The sequence below is a fragment of the Cottoperca gobio genome, chromosome 4 (assembly GCF_900634415.1).
Source record: "Cottoperca gobio chromosome 4, fCotGob3.1, whole genome shotgun sequence".
Taxonomy (NCBI): domain Eukaryota; kingdom Metazoa; phylum Chordata; class Actinopteri; order Perciformes; family Bovichtidae; genus Cottoperca; species Cottoperca gobio.
In genome coordinates this window covers 13,087,803-13,109,035 of record NC_041358.1, presented here as the reverse complement: position 1 = coordinate 13,109,035, position 21,233 = coordinate 13,087,803, and positions in this window count along the sequence as shown.

Sequence of the window (21,233 nt, the reverse complement as noted above, 5' to 3'; positions counted from 1 at the left end):
CTGATACAAAGAGAAAAACATTTTGACCTGAAAGTTTCAGTTTGAACATCTTGAAAACACTTTGATTTGTATGTGTATGTTCTATAACTGTATATTTACAATGCATTATTACTGTTTACATAGTTGATCCATATGGCATCTCATCTATTTGTTTGGTGTTAATGTTGCCACATGTGTCTGCGACCACCCCTGGTCATGTTTTGGGGCGACCATATCTTGTTTACGCTTTGAATGTGTGTCATCTATCTATTTTATGTGAACTATAAATCCATCACTTTAAAAGGGATCTCATATGTAATATGACCATTGGACCAGGATCTCGATTTGTGCTTTGCCTCTGTGTGATGTCAGTGCCAGACAGTGCACACAGGCCTGTAAGGCATTGGCTAATGTCTTCCCTGTTTGATGTGCGTTTTCCCATCAATGACAGGCTTTTCCCAAACTCCTCTCTCCAAACTTCACCACCTTCCCTCGGGTGGTCGTACATTGTCTTTCCACTCCGCTGTTTAGACCCGTGCGCCTTTGATGCAAACGTCTATTTGTTTTTTGAGGCCTCGGCTTCATATACCATGAGGCAAGATAAATATTTTGAAGCTGAATATGCATAAATAATTGATTTATGTCACACAGCAATGCACGACATCCCCACTTCACACAGTCCCGGCAGTGCTTTGTTTTGGGCCGAAGTATGACTGAGAGGACAATAATGTTTACCCTGGTGGTATTGCAATTAACAGAAGAAAACGGCTGCATGCATGCATCCGAGGCTGTGTCGAATTAAAGCGCGATTGCGAACAAGTACAACTCTGGCTTTTGTTTACGTGTGGCGAGGGAGAGCAGTAAACTGAACTGGGTGAGGTGGGTGAGTGATACAGTCCCTCTGACATGAGACCTGCAAATTGATTCGCACAGATGCCAAAATGGTTCAGATAGGTCTGTTGCTCCTACTATCATGTCTGTCTTTTTACTCTCTCTGTTTTTGTGTAAGAGTATATCTTTTTGGATGATTTTAAATGTGTGTTTTCAGCTTCTCTTTGTCTGTCCTGTCTTTCCCTCTCTGTCTTTCACTCTGTCGCTCTCTTTCACACACATACTCACACACACTCGCACAGAAATTCTCATTACCTCATTAGTAGAGGCAGCTCTCATTTAGCTCTTTAATGACGGTTCTAGATGAATGGGCCTGGTGCTGATCCCAGTGCTGTGACTGGATTAGTGATAATGACTGATCTATGGGAAGTGTGACAGCCTCATCTCAACTCTCCCCAGGTCTCATCCTCCAGCCCCGGGCCAACCAAAGTGACGTCCACAGGCCAAGTCTGGCCCTTCACACAGTTTAGGACTTCATGAGATGACCCCTGATGGTTCTGTAGAGCATTAGTCTGTGGTCAGCCTTTTTCCATCTGCTTTTGTGTATCAAAGATATGATTTTCAGAAGACAAGTTAGTCTTTCTCACACAGTATTTGCGAACACATTGCTGATATAATACTACTATTATACTAGTCATGATTCATGATATTGTCCATACAGGTCAACATGAGCTAAAAGTTTAAAATTGGGTTGCAAACTATACAGAGTTTAGGTAAAATAAAATAAAATGCGAAAACACTGGCAAGTGGCACGGCACATTTTGTTAGAATGCAAAGAGTAAATAATGCCTCCGACACTGATGAGCTCCAAATGAAAAATAATACTGCAGCAGAGAACCTGCCGAAGAACAAGTGACCAAAATGTATTTATTTTATGTGTGAGTGTGTGTAATTCCATTTTTGAAAACATTGTTATCAGGTGTTTTTCAGGGTAGCAACTATTCTTATTAGAATTTATTTTCAATCTTAACTTTTGAGACATCATCGACAAGAAAGTCTTAAAGTGCTTAGAACAAAAAGGAAATTTGAACAACTGCATTTCCACTGAGGAAGATCAGCATCAGAACAGCGGCCAGGAGAAAACCTTGTACTGAGTTTTTCTCAACTGCTGTGTCCAAGGTCAAAAGTGTGCTTTGAATATCGCCTATTCTTTAACTTTTACTCTTGTTTATGATCAACCATAAATTAATTTTGCATGTGCGCATCCTCCCATTATTCTGTCTTTAAATATGTTGTTAGTGCGACCATAGAATCAGTTTAAATTCAGAGCGAGATAAGTTTTCTAACATGAAACAAACAGGGTACAAAATCTTTGGGACATTTTAATTTGGGAGTTTAACCAAGAGGCTACAATGTCTTCAGCAATCAGATGCAGACACACTCCTATTCATCTTGTCTGACATACATAATATATATATATATATATATATACTAGTTATGTGTGCAGCCCTATATGCACGGCCTATATTGTTTATCGCCAATCACATCATCGTGCCACATATTTAACCCTAAGGCCCCGGCTCGATCCCCTACAGTCGGCCCTCAGCTGATCCATCAGAGCCGCCGGTTGGCCCCCAGCCTAGACAGACCCAGGGTCTCCAGTCTAAGACCACAGGGGACTGGGATCTCTGTCTGGAACACCCAGCAAGACCACCAAGACCCACTGAGGGCCAGGCAGGCTGAATTAGTTAGGGCTATTATGAAGCTTGAGGTGTGCACTAAGACCTTATTGAGTCTGAGTGGTTAGGTAGCACTTTGTTGCATCGGCACTGAGCTGGTTAGACTGCTGATAATGCCCTTACTGTTTGTTGTTGTGAATCATTTTGATTAGCAAATACATCAAAGAAATGTAATAAATAAATAATAATAAATATCTCAAGATATTACAACATAAAGTAGAAAAAAACTAAAATAATATTCAAATTGGATACACAATTGCACAGAAAAGTAGCCTAATTAAAAGGCATCTAGGCTGGGGGTTTGACAGTTTACAGATTACAGCTTAACCCTAACCCTAACCCTAACACATTATATGCATCTATATATGTATATACATATATATATATATCTATATATATATAGATATATATATTTATATATATATATATATATATATATATATATATATATATATATATATATATATATGATGTATATATACAATGAATAAAAAATAAATAACAATTTTGATCTGAATCAACATTATAACACCACAACATTATATTATTTCAATATTACTATTTTTCATACTCAACTATTTGTATGGCCATACTATTCCACACAAGAGTCACTATCTCAGGGGCCATACGTATCTTGACTTCACTGCTCTTTTCCAGCATGCAAACACACTAGTAAAAAATATCTGACTGTTTTGAGCTTTGTTCAGATTTAATACAAACTGTCTTCTGATTTAATATAAAGACAATAAACTAAAAAACATAATAACTGGCCCATGTGTAGAAGAATGTAGAAGAAAGTATAATAAAGTTCAGACAATTTAAAGCTTTGACATGACAACTCACGACAACACAAAACACTGTCTACATACAGTACATTAAATTTAAAAAATGAATGACGACGTTATATAATTCTACCGACAAACTATTTTCAAAAGCGTCTAATTTCTTAATAACCCTAGTAGTGAGTTGAGACAGTCCTACCAAAGAAATGCACAGCATCAATCGTTTTTTGAAGGAAAATTCCAAAAAACAACATATGGACTCATGATTCTTTTACTGGTCTTTTGATGTGGGAGGTTGCTGCCTTCTTATCAACAGGGTTAGTTTCTTTTTACCATGATGACGAAGTTCTCTAAATTTTCCCTGACCGTGACTAAACCGTAACCATAATGATGTCAGATTACAAAATGGTCATATGAGCCATTTTTGTCATGGTGATTTGTAACAGTTTGGGCAGAAAATGCACATATGGGAAAGCAAAGTGTCATGAAATCTCATCATGTCAGCATGTTGTAAATATAAAATCAACAATTTGAACTTTTTAAGTCAGAAAGTATTCATAAATGTTTTTTTGTACATCTGCACAAGAGTACTGTATAAATAAAGTATGGTCAAACTGTATCAGAGTATCCGTGTGGGGTGAAGTCTAGGAGGGCTAGATAATGTAATGCCCCCTCCCTTCCTCCTCTCCTGCACGTTACCCCACGGTGTGTGTGCCCAAGGCAGTGGGCGCCCTGGCTCCTGTGACTAGTGGGTTTGCTCCCTTCAGCAGCACCACTCATCTCCCTCTTTAATGTCATTTAGCTGCGGGGTGGCCAGCGCCTCACTCGCCCATTAATCCCATTCCAAATGCCATAACATTTCCCAAAAAGCCCCTGCTTCTTAAAGCCGATAATTAGAATGTCTATTTAAAGTTCACCGCTCTCTCTTGCCGTTATCAATTAAAAGCCGTTTAAAGGAGATCGGTGGCAATCGTCAACAAATTAAATCTGTTCCTCGCTCTTTGACGTTAAGTCTAGAATGTATAATAGGGGTCACAAAAGGCCCCGTGAAAAAAGAGCAAAATTTGAAATTTCCAAATAGTTCTGCTGAGCAGAAGAGCAGCCATAACTCACTGCTGCTGGCAGTAGATGCAGTAGTAGTGAGATTTCTTTAGAATGGCTGTATCACCATGTGATATATTTGACAAACGTATATATAAGATGCAGAAAAGAGGCTAAGTGAAGTTCTGATTAACATAATCAAAGCTTGGGCGAAAAGGCCAACTAACCAATAATACAGCAAACAGACAGGACAACATAGTTTTTAATGAGATAAAAGGTAATAAAAATCATAATGAAAAGCCTTTCAAATTCTTCTCCCTGCTCATTACATTTGTGCAGTGAAAATTAATGTTTTGGTAAATGGCACATGGTGTACAAACATGCTGTGTGCTGAGGGTCTCGATAGAAAAACAAATATATAAGTTTGTTATATAACCATGAAGAATGAGTTCAACAGTCATATTTTTTTAATGTACATGCAGTTTGTTGCATGATTCACAGGCAAGCAAAGGCAAAACACTTTTTATTTGAAACCAACATAAAGAAATACTGGAGGCAGAAAGAACATTTATTTCTTTTGTGGGCGTCAACTCATTACTGTCTGACGATGATACATTAGTGTCGCTCACAGGAAAAGGATCATTTTCCAATGGAAGCCCAAACCTTATTGTTGGGAATGTACCATCTGGATCTCAAAGGGCTTCGCTCCCACATCTATCTTCTCTGGGATAACACAGGAGTCGGCACGGGGAGGCAAGACTGATTGGTGATGAATTATGTATACTTTTTGCAAATTGTGATATTTGTCTGGCAACGTGATGCTACACATGACATACCCAAATCATCAGCTAAGCATGTGGCAAATTATCTTTTTTTGTGTGGCATTTTCACATTAGACACGGATTTGATATCTGCAAAAACATATTCAGTATTTCATATTAACCAAATCCTTTTGAAATACATATATTTTGAATCTTGATCACATGAATGCTGCAAGATATTTGTTCAAAAGTTCCTCTTTGTAGGGTAGAACAACAGTCCAGGAGTAAAGCTGTGAAAAAAAACGTCAATATATTATACAATTTGATGAATAACTTTTTGTTGGCCGTGTGCATGCATGCAAAGCCCATTATGTTTGATGTCGCTCTCAGGGGCACACAGTGTCCCCTTGTTCCTCCTACCTCTGACAGTGACAGGGTGAGCCTGAGGAGGTGTGCCCTCTAATAAAACATTTATATCCGGAGAAACAGCGTGTCCAGCTCCAGCCACAACACAGGCTTTGACACCAGGGGCTCTTTTGAAGTTAGTCACCAAGATTTAGAGGCTTTTCTAAGGGGGACCCATTGTTCAGGACTCTCCTCCCTTCCCATTCCCTCCCCCTGCATCAAGACGCTTGGTGCTAAAGTCTCACAGTAGTCTGTAGCCACTTCAAAAGATGCGCCACATGAAAGGGCTTCAGTTTGACCCCTGCCCAATAAGCAGCGGCTAAACTGGTAGATTGAGAAGTGGGGTAATTTGTATCAACTCAGTAAGTTATTATGCAGCTAAACAGGAAGGTCATGCCTTTATGCCATGGCCTTAGCCACAGTTGCATACATAGCAACAAGACATCAATGTACCATCAGTTCCCCAAAACACCGGCTTGCTCTCTCTCAAAACGATCCGTGTAAACAAGGCCCGATTGTGGCGAAAAAATCAGCCTCCGATTGAGATTGCTTGCAAAAGGAAGCAAAGTGAGGACAGGAAGTGTGTGTGTTGCTATGTTTTTTCCAACACTGGCACAAGATAACTGTTCTGCTTAGCCTGGGAGATAATGTCTGATAATGGTAGGCTAATGATGCTTGGACTGATTGAATTAGGCTAGGGGTCCAGCGGGTCAGAGCCCTGGAGCCTCCGAGTGACTCACCTTCCCCCCGCAGCTTCACACAAAACCTCCTGAGAAAGGCAAAGATCGTTGTTGTCACCCCCCCCCCCCCCCACACACCCCCCACAGTCCCAGTTTTTACAGCTCAACCAAAATTCTCATGGCACTAAAATCAATGTTGCCATTGTTGGGGCCAAACGGCACGTCCTGACCATGGCCAATGCAAAGAATTCCAAGTGGCAGGGCCTGCTGGCCTGTTGGGAGCTACAGATTTGATTATGAGGAGGGCCAACGTTGTTTTTCAAGCCTGTCACATAAAGGGGGTCTTGTTCAACATCAGTACAATGGGACATCTAAGTGGCATGTGAAACTGACCCGACTATGTGCAATAATTCAAGCCTTTGATTTGACAAATGTTTTTGTGCCTTCCTCCACATCTGCAAATACCTCCACTTCTCTGCGTCCACTCTCCTTCTGTCTTTCTTTCTTCCCTTGCCAGATATGTTCCAGCAAGAACTGGCTTACACACGATTTAACTCACCCAGTGAAAATGAAAACAACACTTTGGTGGAGAAAAGAACTGTTGGAGGGAAAATGTTTGGCACGCAGATAAGTTTGGCTGTTTGGCTTTTGTTGTTTGAATTAAAATAAAGGTTTCCTTCTCTGCTGTCACATTGCATTAGCGGCAGCTGCAATGGCTGCTATCAGCCCTGCTCCTGGCTGCGGCTCTGTGTGGAGCGAAGCTGACGGTGTGTGGAAACTAACACAGGCACTGTGCTGTGACCGCGTCACCTGCAATCAGGCCCAGCAGCCAGCCAGATTAATCATGACAGTAGGCAATATTTCCAACATTATTAGAAGAGAAACCTAATATTTTGGGACATCAGGGATCCCGGTGCCGGTGTCCATCAAAGTGAGAGCCTTCATTTAATGCTCCTTGGATGGGTAACCCTGGCACTTAACCCCTTTTAGATATTCCATCTCTCTCCTCTCCTCCTCTCCTCCTCTCACACACACACACACACACACACACACACACACACACACACACACACACACACACACACACACACACACACACCCACTTCCACACACACACACACACACACACACACACACACTCCACACACTCCACACACACACACACACACACACACACGTACACAGGCTGATGGCTTATGATGAGACATCCCTCCCAAACAGAGGTGATGCATTTATTCCCAACACAATTTCTCACTGCCATTACGCCATGTTTTCACAAAGCCAAACAAGAAATTGTACACCTATATCTGCTCTGTAACATCAGTCCTATTTGCCAGGGATTGTGCAAAGGGCTGTGGGGGTTAGTGAAAACAAAATGGACCTGCCACACCTGTGTACATGTGTGAATGTGAGTGGGCGAGAGGATTTTCACGTATTGCGTGCGTATATGTTTCAGTAACCACTTTACATTTTTTTTTACAGGTGTGTGTTGTGAGCCTTTTATCTGTTTGTGGTGCGTCTGCAGGGTCTTATTGGGCTTCTCTGTGCACCCTTAACATCGCTTAGACTTTCTATTTTGTTTATCTGTGTGTACGTGCTTTGAGTTTGATTTGATGTGATTGTGTCTGGCATGTAGTGTGTGCAGGTGCTGTGAATCGTAGAGATCCTAATCGTGTCTCATCCCCGCTCCTCTCTTCTGTTCCCAGGACGTTTCACCCCTCAGAAGGTCTGTCGATAGGACAATGTGTTTGCATATGGATTAACAAATGCTCAGACACACACATACACACACTCACAATCATGTGAGCAACAAACAGAAAGTTCCACATGGTATTTCTGGACATACGATGCCATACTCATACTTGTGTGAACACGTACGAGTGTATGCACGTTTGAATGTTTGTCTGAACATCAATGTTAATCATACAGAGACTCAAAGAGTTTTAATATTTACTTACCATACAGCTTTTGAACATTTTGAAATCCTGACTGAGAAGCTTTAGCACGCACGTTTTTCTGACAAAATAATCTCACCCAATTCAATTAAGAAGCTAATTAAGAGCTTTCGATTATATTAATAAGATCTTCCACAGAAGATGGATTTTGGATTTTATGGTATTTTGGTAAAAAATGAATTTGTTCTGAGAACTTTAAGGACTTCTCGCCTATGTTGATGGGAAAAATAATCTCACCATGAAGGCCATTTAGGAGCTTTTCTCACGCTTTTGATCATATCACATGATCTTTGATCTTTAATATAGCATTATATATGATACTGTCATTCCAAAACATATAATATTACATATAGAGCATGTTTTAGCATTTATGGATGAAAAACCTAATTTTCTTCAAGCTTTGTGAGCCCACTATGCAAGGTTTTCACCAACACTACCCTGAATATTTGATCCAAAATAACTTTTCTGTTTATACCCATTGGACAAAATATTATATTGGCTAGTTAAGCAAATTGACTACACCCAAAATCCAATTTTTTATTTTCCAACGTATCTATTTAAAATACATTTCACACATAAATATCATTGAACTAATGAATTCTGTTTCATAATCTTAATCAATAAAGAAATCTCCATCCTTTGACCTACTGTGCTTTCACACTCTGTATACATACACTTCGGCAAGATGTTGCATCAAAGACCGAATGACGTATCAATCATATTGATTCACAGAATCGGTGCTGTTTATTTGCTTGTCAAAGGACTCAATTGGCAATCAATGCACAGTTAGTTTAATTTTGCCCATCGACTGACTGTAGTGTGTGTGTGTATGTGTGTGTGTGTGGGTGTGTGTGTGTGTGGCAGTGTCCCCCTCATTCTCAGATCCTTGTTTAGGGGAGGAGAGGAGAGCGAGACAATGTTGTCCTGCTGGCGTGTGTCTCGGCTGTGTTCATCAGGGGGTTTGGGGTGCCTAATACACCATGGCGCTCTCCCATTTGTTTAATTTGTAAGGCTCTGACATCAATTGTTGAGCTTCATTTGCCCCATCGAAACGTCACATGTCACCACTAATGGGCCAAGCTGTGCGTGTGGTAACGTACGCATGTGAAGTGTCTGCATGTGTGTGTGTGTGTGTGTGTGTGTGTGTGTGTGTGTGTGTGTGTGTGTGTGTGTGTGTGAATGCAGCGGACCAGGGACTGTATGTGTGTGTGTGTGTGTGTGTGTGAGGTGGGGAGGGGGTTGGTTGGAAATATATTCAGTTTCAATCAAGGGCTGCAGATTCTCCTATGAATTTAATTTAATTATACTTTAAGAGAGACTATATGAACACAGATGAGTACGAACAAGTACATAACGGTGATTATGGTTACGTTGTATGTCTTAACAGTTTAAAGTGAACAGGCCTGAAGACTAAACTGAAGATCGTCAGGAGCAGTTTAAAGTGTGTTTGAACGGTGATGAGAAAGAAAAAAGAACAGCAACAACAAATCTTTGTACTAAACTGAAGAAAATTATTCAAATTAATAAAGTGATTTGTTATTTTCCACTTCTGAAATGTTGAAATTTGATGTTAATCCAAAAAACGATGAATTCAGTAACATCTACACAACATATACACACAGGCACTTAAGGTATAGTTAAGCTTAGGCAGTGCAGTTAAGGTTTGGGAAAGATCGTGGTTATTGTCAGAAAGTGATTGTTGGTCTGATCAGCACGCCCTTACTCTCCCTTTGCTACATAAATCCTGCTGACATTGTTGTGTCCACCTGGATGTTATTCTCATTTTCGTCACAACAATTGGTCATGATAACATTTCAATAATTGCTTCCATTGTAGAGATTTTAGAAATGCAGAATCCAACAAGAATGACGTTGATTGGAGCACAAGCCTCTTACAGCTAAGGTATGCAGTTTGCTACAGGGCTGCAGCTACATCAAATTTAATGGGATTACTTTCTCTGTTTACTTTCTGTCAGACTCAAAGGCTTTGAGATTATTTCTGTTGCATTGAAGCTTTTTGGAAAGCTGTAGGAGGATTGCACTGCTTGCCCCAATCAAAAGTAATCTTTGCATTTGCTAAATCTCCACAACAGAGGCGGACTAAAACATGATAATAATGCTCAGGTTTACAGAAACCACACTTCCCCTTTATACTGTGCAAATCAACATAAATTGCACGCTGCAGATTCATTTGATATGACCAATGGATTCTGGGCTGTGTTGGACAAAAGAACAGATCATTAGGTTCTGCTGGCTGTTCTGAACGAATTAATTGTGTTTAGGACTCAATGGACCTTCATGAGAACTCACATTTGCACAGATGCTGCATGTGCGTGATAATGACCAGCGGTCTGCTTGCTGTTGGAAACGATGACTTCAGAGAGGTCTGCCACTGTGTGAGTCTTCGTCTGTCTGCTGCAGTGACACACACAGATGCATACTGCCACACATGAGCACATGCATATCATTATTAACTCCCACACATACATACACACGCTCACGCACCAGGCACACACACACATATATATCCATTAGTCAGACAGTAAAAAGCCAAGTGCAGCAATGGACAAACAGAGGGACTGAAGGCCCACGCACCACAGCGATAACCCTGCCGCATGACTCAATTCAGATAATATGCCCTGTCACATCAAAACATGCTCTTTGTCACCGGGTCCCGAAAAACATGTTTGTCATGTTGCCCTCTGAGGGTTATGTGTTCCCCAACTCACAGGTCCAAGTGTAATTATTCAGCATCTCAATGGTCACCATTCTTCTTCTCTTATGGCAAATCATCGCCCGGAAGTGATCTAAACATGACCGCGGGAACCTATCACAGAATATTTGAAAGCATAGCGGGGGAGTCTAGGGGCATAATTCTGTTGTGAAGGGCTAATGCATTCACACCCACACAGATTGACTCACCCTGACAAAAGAGGCTGTGTTGTCTATTCTAGGCAGCTGGGCAGGATGGCGAAACTTGGAATCCTTTGTAGGCCGGAAGAGAAGTCAGTCTTTGTCAGATTTTACAGAGTATATTTTACCATACGCCTTTGCACGGCCGGTCAGGCATTCAACGTTGCAACAAGGCTAAAGAAAGTTTGCATAGATTAGCAGTGTTATTGCAAATGTTGAGCCCACTTATGTGTTAATCAAGCCTTTTGGAAATGCAGCCTTGTCTGTTTGGGATTTTTTTTTTTTTTAAACAGTCTTCTGACACCGAGGCTGTTTATCTTTGTAAACTGCACACAGGATGTGAATGAATGAGGCCTGTTTGCAATAGTGACGATAAATCAAAGAATTACCAGTTTGCTTCAAGGTAGTTAAAAGAACATTAGAGTTTTGTGTCTCTTAGTCATGTGTTTAAAGTTCAAAGTCACTGGAAATGAACAGACAAGAAAGTGAAAGCGAAAAAAAGCACTTTTTCCCTAGTGATTTATTATCTATCTTGAATAAGATAAGATCATGTTTGTTGAAAATAGTTGTTGTTGTTGCTGCCATGAGCTAAATTAAGATCTGCAGTGTTGCCTGTATACCTTCCGTGCTGTTTCATACAGTTTCATCTATAGTATTTGGCCACCCGAACATCACATCCATATGTGATTGTTGATCTCATCTTCTTCCGGCTTTCCACCAGATTTTGGAACTGGGCTGCAGGGATTTGCGCCCAATCAGCCACAAGAGCATTAGTGAGGTCCGACACTGATGTTGGGAGATAAGGCCCGGCTCTCAGTCGGCGTTCCAGCTCATTCCAAAGGTGTTGCATGGGATTGAGGTCAAGGCTCCGTGCAGGCCTGTCGAGTTCTTCCACACCATACTGGATAAACCATTTCTTTATGGACATGGCTTTGTGCACTGCCGTGTGTAAAAAAAGGACAACAAAAGTGTTGTCACAAAGTTTTGAGCACACTGTTGTCTGAAATATTATTGTATGCTGTAAAATTGTACTTAATTAAAACGATGGGGGCCCTAATCAAGAAATAGCCCAAGACTAAAAGTACAAAAACTTGACATGGTGTCCACATACTTCTGGCCACATACTGTAACACAGGCAGCAGATGTGTTCATACCTACATGTGCTCTCATCCCACAAGGTTTATTCATTGCAGCTGGGACGTGAGAAGTTTCCGACCTGAGAGGAGGTCAAGGTCGTGGGAGCAAGAAGTGCAGCTCAGCGCAAATGTTCAGCTTCCTGTACTGCTACTCTTTACAACACTGTCCCCTCTGTGTTGATACTTTTAGCTTGTAGGTCAGAAACTTTCCATTTCCCGGTTGTCATGAATGTACTAATAGATAGGGAGTACCCTTGCTGCCAATCAAAATGAGCCTCTTGCCCTCGGCTGGGTGGAGATTGTTGCAGTAGCACTGAAGCATCCTGTTTAGTTATTCAATTACCATAAAGGCCCTGTTACCTCTAAACAAGTTTATTGAGTTATAAAAAAAATCTATTCTGCACAAATAATGCAGACATATGTAAAATTTTAAACCCTGCCGAGTCTGTGACCTTTGTGAATATTTTGCCCGCCAGGTTTTTGACATTATATGTGCAGTGAGTCTATATACTCGGCTACATGGGAAAGCAGTTTAAATAGTTTAATATGGGCTTATTTGAGAATTACAGGGAAGAGAAGAAAGACAGAAGGAAAAAAGAATGAGTAAAAGCTCAGACAAATGGAAATGCTAATATGTCTCCATAATTTTCCCATGATGTTCTGCAACAATTTTTCCTCTAATTCGATTAGCTTAATCTAATATTACCCTGAACACCTAACATTTTTCATTGTCTTCACTGTAATTTCTCCACAGACAAAGAGAGAGACAGAGAGAGAGAGACACACACACAGAGAGAGAGAGAGAGAGAGAGAGAGAGAGAGAGAGAGAGAGAGAGAGAGAGAGAGAGAGAGAGAGACAGAGACAGAGAGAGAGAGAGAGAGAGAGAGAGAGGAGAGAGAGAGAGAGAGAGAGAGACACAGAGAGAGAGACAGAGAGAGAGACAGAGAGAGAGAGAGAGAGACAGAGACAGAGACAGAGACAGAGAGAGAGACAGAGAGAGAGAGAGAGAGACACACACAGAGAGAGAGAGAGAGAGAGAGAGAGAGAGAGAGAGAGAGAGAGAGAGAGAGAGAGAACACATAGAGAGAGAGAGAGAGAGAGAGAGAGAGAGAGACAGAGAGAGACAGAGAGAGAGAGAGAGAGAGAGAGTGTGAGAGAGAGAGAGTGTGTGTGTCTCTGCAGTGCTGGAATGTAACTAAGTACATTTACATCTCTTAAGAACAAATCCAAGTTACTTTCCTTGAGCATTTCCATATTATGCAACTTCATACTTCTGATCCACTGCATTTATCTGACAGTTTTAGTTTTCAGATTACAATTCGTCATACCCTTCGTGTCCAGGGAAGATCATGTATCACTAAACTGGTGATTTTGAATTCGATTTTTTTCCTGATAAACTGAAAGATGAAATGCTCCTTCATGGCATGAGAAAATTATTCTAATTATTAAATTAAATTAACAATTTAAAAAATCTAGGAAAGCGAGATAACTGGTTGCTCTGTAGACTGAACCGTAGATAAAGGATGTGTTAGGCGCTCTTGGAAAATGGGGAAAAAATAGAATAAACAGGAAGGCTATCCAGGCACTGTAAAGTGAAGTAACCACAAGGAAGAAAACAAGCCTTTATTGTAGTGCCTAAATCCTTAAACAGTCAACCACAGTAGGTCTTTGTCAGGGCTAGTAACAAACAAACAAAAAAGATGTGACTTGTTCTCTGGAGTGCCTGGATCGCCTGTTCATCGTATTTTAAAAAAGCCTCTTGAAAATGCATCGTCACAAAGGTGAAAACATGGCTGATTTTCTAATATTAAACCATAAGCATCATACATAATAGTAAAAAACACCCACAGGGAATATTCTTCTGCATGATGAGTACATTTACTTTTGATACTTTAAATAAATGTACGTGATAACACTAAGGTAAGGCTTTGAACGCAGGACTTACTTGCAGTGGAGTGTTTTCACAGATCTGAGTTCTCCACTGTCTGTCACTGTACCGCAGGTGTCTACGCACACGTGTCACTTTATGTGTGTGTCTCCGTTTTCCTCTGTGTGCACTGTGTTTTGTAATAAACAAAACACACTGCTGGCTGTCACAATGCATTTGGCACTCTCTTCCACTGTGAATTGTTTAGTTACTCTGTCAAACCTCTCTGGCACAGGGCCCAAGTTGCAAATTAATGTATAGCTCATATGCACCTTGGTGATTTGTTATCCAAAGGACTGTTTAAATAAGGCATTTAGGCAGCGGTGTTAATCTACCAACAAAGGCTCAGCTGTTTTTAACAAATACAACGACTGTCAAGAGTCTCGAATCTCGAGTCTGGAAGTACATCTATTCATGCACAGCTGAGTCGCATCAGTCCCACACACACGTACGTACGCACACACACACACGCACTTGGCAAAACACACAGTTTGGCTGTCGGTACTTTGGTTCTTGAAACATAATAATTCTGAAGACATAAGCCTTAATGTGAGTTTGGATTTGAACTAAAACACTGAAGTGAAAGAAGATTGTGTGTGGTCTGGTGCATATCCATTGTGACGTGTATCTCAAGAGGAGGATGGTTTTATACCAGCTATTTCTCTCATCAGAGCAGTGTGTGTCTCTGAATAACCCACAGAATATATACACTGACTTAATTCTATAATTATTTCTCTGCTGTCAGAATGCTTACAGATGAGAAGCACGTGGCTTTCATCGGATGTCCTCAGATACCTCTTCCTCCATTTCAGGAGACTTATTATTAAGTTATACAACATGAATTATTGTTCTTTGGCACAATGTTTTGCATGAAGTGCAATGCATTACTGCTCTTGTGATATATATTAATGTGGACAGAGTAGCATGATGCTGCTTTGTTGTTGCTGCTTTGAAAAAAAAAGTGAATGAATGAAACAACTGTACAACGTATATATCAGTGGCGGGCCGTGCATTTCACACCTAGGCCTTCAGTGATGTCCTACACAGTCCTACCTGAATTATTCCACCTCTTAATACCATCATTATGACGCCATGGCTCTAGAAACTAAACATTTAGTTGTAAATAGCAGGCATTCCCAGCAGTACAATGTGCAGTGCCTCTCGGAGGCTGTAAGCCAGGGGTACCGCTCGTAGTTAGTCATTTGAAAGTGGCGGACAAACCCTTTTCCCGGCTGTGATAGTCTCGCTAGCGTTGGGGTTGGCTGTTCTCTTCTCACAATGTCTAGCTTTTCTTGAAAAGTTTGTCTTGAAAATGGCGTTATAATTATATCTGCGACCAAATCGATCTCTTGTCCTCCTTCAGCCACTGTGGGTTGAAAAAAAACAGCTTGTAGAAATCTACACAAATTAGCTCGTTCAAAGTTTGCTAGCTCTGCATAGCTCTGCCTTTCAATAGTGCGTATCCAATCAAAAGACATGCACATGCTGACGTTATCGTACGCCTGCTAGCTGGCCCTGGTGTCCCCAACTCGAAATCTGATTGGTTAACGCCACAGTTTTGTCTCCGTTCACTTTAAGCGACAGACGCCCCCAATGAAGACCAATGAAGCCAATAAAACCTGGTCATTCTGGTCCACAGACGGAACTACACAACACATTTCTTGTTGTCTCATGTTTGTTGTGCCATAGTCCTCACTGCAAGCTAAAGCCCTAGCAGCAATGTTTGTTTACCCCTCAGGTCCTTCAGCAAATTCAAATCCTCCATTGCTGTGCTGTATCTAGTGTAGAATCGTGCATTCGAAGTTTATTCGAAAGGATGTTACAGATTGTGTTATAACAACAGTTGCTTTTGATGATAATTATCACTTTAGTACTCCTTGCAAATTGACTTATTTTGAAATCAGCATGCTTCATATTAAACTTCACATTGCATGAATTCTTCCTCAAGTGGCTGGCAACAGAAGCAGCCTGTAAGTCGCACAATGGCTCCTCTTCGGCTGAAATTGGCCCACATAAGGCTGCGGGCCTCTCCATCTTGAGATTGCTGCTTGTTGAAGAGGTGGCACTTAAAGATTTGATTTAACTTTGAACAGACTAATTTCTTGAAAAAATACCACATATATTGAATTTGAACTTATATTTCCACATGGGCTGAACAGTTTCATAATGATAATCAATTGGATTAGTGTTCGCCTTGTCTGTAGTGCTGACAGAAACATGGGCCTGATTTAAGGCGAGGCTGGTATCCCTCCGGGCTCGTCACATGTTCCACAAAGTGTATGAATCAACTTAAATAATGTAATAAGTTTAAGATTAAATTAGTGCGTAGAAATCAGAGAGAGAAAAGCTTCAATTGTGACACTAAATTTCAGAGCTGATATGCTCAGAGTGGTGATAGAGCCACAAAGACACATTTAAATGCCTAGAGCCTTTCATGTTCTTAAAAGCTTAAAGCTGCAATATGCAAGCGTCTGAACGAGTTGTTGTTGTCGGTATGCAGCAAAATGCCGAAGATCACTTGAACTCAAATATATTATTTACTCAGGGTGATGAAGGGCAACGTTGTCATTGACATATGACGGAAACAATCCAATCAAAGGCCCCATTTATACAAGCCATATGTATCTGGATGTAGTGTATCGTCTGGATGATGGCACCCGATCCAATCCAGATCTATGACTGATCTGACCAAATTCCAATCATTTACACCTTGCATTAACATTCGGGCTGTTCCAAATAGTTTGTGGTTATCAATAACTTACAGAAACATTGGGTGCACAAATATGTCTCTCTCAACACACACATTCACTGCAACACACACACACACACACACACACATGCACACGCACACGCACACGCACACACACGCACACGCACACACACACACACACACACACACACACACACACGCACACGCACACACACGCACACGCACACACACACACACACACACACACACACACTGCGAGCACTATTTTTTATGTTGACGGAACTGACGAGTTATATTCATTAAAGGAAGTTAATTAAAACATTTTTAAACTAGCTCATTTAATCCCATGAATCACTTGTACAAATTGAGGATTTTGGAAAAAGAAATTAGGGTGATGACGTCATAAAATATGAAGACGGACATACAAAGCTTTCTTAGAAAACCTTAAGAACCTCAAGAAGCTTCAAATGTGAAAAAATGACATTTAGTACAGCACTAATGAACATGCATTTTCCTTTACCTCGATCATATGTTAATGCCAGGTGTAGATGGGATAAAATGTTCCATTAACAGAGTACACAAATCCTGAAAGAACCTATATTAGTGTTGCATTATTCTTTAGATAGATACAGTAACAAGGAACAAGCAAACTGACTTTGTTGCCCTCGATGAGACTAATTCATCTGGTAATGAGATGGGAAAAATATTTTTATGATTTCCATCATAACATTTTAAATAAATGTTTGATAATTGTGCTGACACTTGTCCAAATCATTAAGGGTTAGGGGTCTTGGTTTCAGCCTGCTGAATTACCCTAAATCAGAATTACAGCCAAATGTCTGTTTGATGAAATTATTTTTTCTTAAAGGAAAACTTTGACCCCCAAATGATCATTAGTAATTACTGACCCTGTGTTACCTTGAATTCAAGAAGAAACATTTGTTTCTCTCGCATGCCTCCACGGTGAACAAAGAAGAAGAACAAGAGAAAAAAATGTAATCTCGATGAATCAACAGCAAAACTATATGAAAACAGTTGCTGTTGTTAAACGCGGCTCCATTTACTTCAATTCATCAAGACTTTTCTCTATGTTTGGATTTGTTGTTCACCATGGAGGCATTCACGAATTCAAGGTAACAGAGTGTGAGTAATTGATAAACAGATGATGATGTTTGGAGGTAAAGTTTTCATATTATAAGTGTGATTTAATGGTTACGCTAAAAGAAATGCATGCCAGCTTGGCACACCAGCTATTGCACAACTAAAGTGTGCCATACCAAGTGGGTATATGTGAGAAACAGAGAGTAAAGTTTGATAAAACAAAACAAAAAAAATCGACTATCCTCTTGGCAGTCTTGTCTCTTGACCCTCTGTGTCAGATCCAACCCATCCAGCTGTGTGGCCAAAGTTCAGAAAAAGGCCCTAAGGTGTCTGATTGATCCAGCCAAAGCACAATGAAGGCTGTGTGTCTTGTGCACCATTGCCATCTTGGTGTGGGTCAAAGAGCTAGCCATCTTTGCTGCCTCTCCTGCAAACAGTTGACACATCATGATGAGTGAAAGGTGTGCAGAGAGCGAGGGAGCAGGAGCGGCATGGTGGGAGTAATGATACGTGACAGAGAGGTGGAGAGAGAGCTTTGTTTGGGTCTGAGTATGTTGCAGCGCTGCCTAATTGAAGGATGTTTTAATGCTGTCGGAGGATGGCAGGTTGGAATAATCATAGCTATTTGTTTACGCAGCAGAAACCCCGATTGACTTTTAATGGCTGCAGCCTGCGTAGAGCTTCCAAGCACCCGGGTGAATTTGACTTTCATTACCGTGTGGAAAACATTCGCTCATCTCTTCTGCTTTCCTCTCTTGGTTTACATGAAGACGTTGGATTCTGCATAATTAGTGAGGCAGCTTTTTGGTTGGGGAGGTTCTTTGTGACTGCAGAGTTGCAGAGTTGCAGAGTTGATCCCTGGGTTTGACTTTGTCCACATCACGTCTGATGCTTCTGAAGTGACGTGTTGGACGCAGGATTCTGTATGAATTCAGTACATCGTCAGAATGACACTTTTATTACCAGCTCCAAACAATCAACAAAATAACATAAAAACAACATAAACACATATTTTATATTGTCCTCCAGCAATCATCAAAAAGACATGATACTACTTTACTGTAGTAGATTTAGAATTTTGAATAAATATGACATCTGGTAAGAGTTTCAGTGGAACATTTCCCTTTTTGTTTACTCTTGCTAGCCTGTTTTGTTGAAATTGGATGATAATAAAAACTTGGGTTTTCGTATTTTTACCATAATTCTATCGCTAAAATAGTTTAAAACTATGAGCTCACTTTTTGTTTAACCTTCAAATAATGCAATTTAGATATTATGGTAAAACGTTTGGCTTGTTCACAACCTGTCTGACGCTTATTGCTTTCCTTGTTGTACTTTTGTTGTGGGGATGTCACCCGCTCTCCATATCACAGTGTTGTTATCATAATAAAAACAAATAATGTCCAAAACTACAAAGATAAGGCACCAGTTCCTTTTAAATTAATTTCAAATACACAGGTCTGAAAGCTTCCCTGCACTGCTGCTTCCTGTTAATTAAAAATCAACACATGTACCACTTTGTTTGAGAATGCCAGGGCATCGGACTGCAGGCAATCATTAACATGCTGACTTTAAAAGGTACACCAGTTTATTCATTGAGAGATAAGTTTTCTCTGACCTTCTCTGAGGCTGGGTCAGAGGTCACATCACCAAAGGGGATTTAAAGATGGCTGCTGCTGCTGCTGCTGGTGGTGGTGTCTATCTTCACGTTAGCTTCCAGGGCAGAAACTTCCTGTTCACCAAATTAACAACAAAAGCCGCCTTGTTATCATGCATTATTACTACCTAGCACATCTTAGTGAGTCGGGAAGTCGGGGTGACAGGGGGGTGAGGGGCAGGTCCTTTAATCCACAGCTGCAGTGGGGGGTCAATTTATCTTTTTTTTTTTTTACTTACCATTCCCCCCTCAGTTCCTAATGGGGCATTGATCAGTTGGTGGTGGGGTGTGTGGGGGGTGAGAGGTGGAGAATAATGCTATTATCTCCTTAAAGACGTAATATAGGGAAGTGGACAATATTGCCCGCAGTGTGAATGGGAACTGGGAACACTGCAGTTTTATCAGGATTCTATAAAAAATACTTTTTCAAAGGTTTGAAAAATGTATGTTGTAAATTAAAAAAAACATAATTTCTATTGTCAGCATCACTGCCACTATAACGCACACACACACACACACACACACACACACACACACACACACACACACGCATACACAGACACACACACACACACACGCACACACGCACACACACGCACACACACACACATACATACACGCACACACACACACATACACACACACACACACACACACACACACACACACACACACACACACACACACACACACACATACACACATACACACACACACACACACGTGATGATGTTTAATTACATTATTATGCGATATCAGTCGTTGGTAGCTCTTTAATTATGAATGAAGATGTAATGACACTACCATTAATATTTAATTAAAGAGCAATAAAGTGTTATTTGGCAGCATTACAAAACTAGACACTAATAAAGGAATGTCTTTAGCCAGTAATCACTAGAGACAGAGGAGCCCAGTCCCTCTTAAAATTTGACTGTCTGAATCGGTAAATACAGAGGACACACGGAGGTCAAAAGTGTGTATACATTTGTGTGTTCACACTGACTTCACTGTTGTGAGAGTCTCTGTGATCGAAAACCCATAGAAAAGCTAATGGCACTAAAGTGGAATGACCTTATCAAGCTGCAGCGAATGTGTTATCCGTGCTGCTCAATACAAAACACAACGTGACATCAAGCTAACGGATATAAATAAGAGCGAAGAAAGGAAGCGAATGGGGCACTATAGAGATGGTAAAATCCCCCTGGAATACCTCGAATATCCTTCCATGTGGTAGCCTCCAGCCAGGTAAACAACTCACTGGGTCGACAGTCAGCTGCTCTAGGCGCTACAAGTTCAATACACTTTGCTGTGATTTATTTCCGATCAGTCCCCTTGATGAATAACATATAAAGTTTTTACATGACATCATTTGTCCTCAAACTTTTACTATCTGCCTCGTTTGATATTAACTTTTACAATTTTTTTATGAATCCTCAGAAGAAGACGAGAGGCCAAAGTTGTGTCCAAAGTTTGCCCAGGCAGGAATGCATGATGCCAACAGGCACAAAGAAATGCTTAGCACCAGACACCCATGCGGTGACATTGAGATGCTAAAGCTGCAGCTTGTTTACACAAGTTTCCCCCTTTTCTCCTCTCTGAAGCCACCATTTAGCCAG